The sequence below is a fragment of the Populus trichocarpa genome, chromosome 1 (assembly GCF_000002775.5).
Source record: "Populus trichocarpa isolate Nisqually-1 chromosome 1, P.trichocarpa_v4.1, whole genome shotgun sequence".
NCBI classification, from domain to species: domain Eukaryota; kingdom Viridiplantae; phylum Streptophyta; class Magnoliopsida; order Malpighiales; family Salicaceae; genus Populus; species Populus trichocarpa.
In genome coordinates, this window is record NC_037285.2 from 21,330,974 (window position 1) to 21,333,937 (window position 2,964).

Genomic DNA, 2,964 nt, shown 5'->3' on the forward strand with positions numbered 1-2,964 from the left:
AAATTAATTATATCCATACACCAAATCAAATGCATCCACACACAAAGTTAAACATTTTTACAACTCATCCTCCCAACTCTACTATGGAGTATCAATTCTAACTTTATCACATCAAAAAATAATTTCATTGTGCCTTCATAACCCTGGGGTTGTCAGGCAACGCCGCAGACCCCAACACTTAAATATTCATTCTTCAAAATAAATACAAAAAAAATGATAATACATTATGTTGAGAAGAGACAGAGAATATGGTTGAAGTAATAAGAAGATTTGCAAAGAAGAATAATGAAGAGAGGAACAGAGAAGAGAAACAATGGGTAAGTGAATGATTTCTAATTCATGACTTTATTTGCTTGTAATCGTTGCTATTTATACATGAGCTTAGCTGGGTATTATCTATACAAGATTCCCGTTGGTTATAACCAACTGTAACAGAATACAATCTTCAACTGCTATCTCACAGCTCAACATCCTCCCTTGAACTAATTTGTCGATTAGTTCAATTTTTGCATCATACTCATGCCTAATTTGTCCCTTAGCTTTAAGAAAGCCTCCAGCTTTAGTGGTTTCGTCATGATATCTGCAATTTGCTCTTGTGTGTTGCAGTATACTAGTTCCACAACCCCATCTCTTGTAAGATACCTTAGGAAGTGAAATCTGACATCTATGTGTTTGCTTCGACCATGTAGTACTGGGTTTTTTGAAAGTTTTATAGCAGAATTATTATCACAATAGATCACTGTACTAGTCACTTGTTCAAGGCCAATATTGCCCAGAATTCTTCTTAACCAAACTCCTTGACAAGCACAGGATGCAGCAGCTATAAACTCTGCCTCTGTTGTAGATAATGTCACCACGGGTTGTTTCTTACTGGACCAAGAAACAGCTCCTGTACCAAGCATAAACACAAACCCAGATGTACTCTTCCTGTCATCAACATCCCCAGCATAATCACTATCTGCATATGCTCTTAGTTGTCCTTCATCCCCTTTTCTGTATATAATCCCAAATTCTGTAGTTCCCCTGAGATATCTTAGTATCCTTTTGACAGCTTGAAGGTGCATTTCAGTGGGTCTTTCCATATATCTACTGACTAACCCAACTGCATACATAAGATCGGGTCTAGTGGCTGTCAAATATAGCAAACTGCCAACTAATTGCTTATATTCTGTAGTATTTACACCCTTTGCATTTTCTTCATTCTTTGTAAGTTTGCATCCTGGGACAATTGGATTCTGCACTGCATTACTATGTTCCATTCCAAATCTTCCCAACACCTCTCTAGCATACTTCTTTTGACAGATGAATATCAGTTCTGCATTTTGTATGACTTCCACACCTAAAAAGTACTTCATTCTTCCAAGATCAGACATGTCAAACTCTCTCATCATTGAGTCTTTGAAGCCTTTAAACATGCATTTACTATTTCCTGTAAAGATAAGATCATCCACATATAGACTTACAATTAGCATACTGCCTTTGTCACTAGTTTTTGTGAATAATGTATGTTCACAGAAGCATTTTTCAAAGCCCTCTTTGACAAAGTAAGTCTCAATTCTGCTATACCAAGCCCTAGGGGCTTGCTTGAGTCCATATAATGCTCTTTTCAGTCTGTACACCTTATGCTCCTCTCCTTGTTTCTCAAATCCTTGTGGTTGTTCAACAAATATGGCTTCAGCTAGCTCTCCATGCAAAAAGGCACTCTTAACATCCAGCTGATAAACATACCAGCCTTTGTGAGCTGCCAATGCTAGGATAGTTCTGATTGTATCCCACCTAGCTACTGGTGCGAATACTTCATTATAGTCAATTCCTTGTCTTTGGGAGTACCCCTTTGCCACAAGCCTTGCCTTGTGCTTGTCCACCTTTCCCTCTTCATTTAATTTGGTCTTGAATACCCACTTCACTCCTATAGGTTTTGCTTCAGCTGGTAGGACAGTTAATTCCCATGTATTATTCTTTTCAATGGCCTTTATCTCTGTATCCATTGCTGTTCTCCACTTTTCACTTTTGACTGCTTCTTCAAATGTGACAGGGTCCTCTGTAGAGATGAGCATTGCAAGATTATGTCCTCCCTCTTCTTCTCCTTCAGATAGTGCTTCATCAGTCACATAATCTGTTAACCAGGTTGGTTTTCTTCTGCACCTTTCTTGCTTGTCATTCTGTGATATTCCATCAGGTAGACTATCTACAAGACTACTTGATGAGTTATCATTATGCACACCATCAGCATGTTCAGGATGACTGTTTACACCTTCAAAACCTCCACTGATCTCACTGTCTTCTTCCTCATTAATGTCTGCCCATTCTAACTCTTTATGCTTCAACTCTTCTGCACTTCTGTCCCACTCCCACTTTTCATTTTCCACACATACTACATCTCTGCTAGTGATGATTTTCTTTCCCACAGGATCATAAAGTCTGTACCCTTTAGACTCTTCACTTACTCCTAACCACACACATTTGAAACTTTTGTCATCTAACTTCTTGCGTTGATTGTCAGGTATGTGAGCATAAGCCACACATCCAAACACACGGAAACACTCAACACTAGGCTTCCTGTTACTCCAAGCTTCTTCAGGAGTAGTATTGGGAACAGCTGTGGTGGGGCTTCTATTTATCACATAGATGGACCAATTTACAGCCTCTGCCCAGAATTGCTTTGGTAATTCCTTCCCTGACAACATGCTGCGCACCATATTCATTATGGTGCGATTTTTTCTCTCTGCAACCCCATTCTGCTGTGGGGTGTATGCTGTGGTAAGTTGTCTCTTGATTCCATGTGTGCTTTTCCCACTGTTTGATTGTGGTGAAATGGGTCCACAAATATCTGCATGGACAAGTTGTAGTTTCTTGGATGCTCTCCACAAACTTTTCTTTGGCAATGTCTCTCTATGCTGCTTTCCTTTCATGCAATCTTGACAGACTTTTAATGAGTCATTCAGTGCAGGTAAACTCTTGACC

General features: G+C 39.3%; 1 long non-coding RNA gene across 1 annotated transcript; it reads left to right on the forward strand.

The window, feature by feature from the left end:
- Positions 1–231: 231 nt before the first annotated feature.
- Positions 232–2,690, forward strand: LOC127904909 (uncharacterized). The gene is made up of 3 exons (XR_008058337.1): positions 232–317; positions 2,036–2,127; positions 2,504–2,690. It is a non-coding gene; the product is annotated as an uncharacterized LOC127904909 (long non-coding RNA).
- Positions 2,691–2,964: the final 274 nt, after the last annotated feature.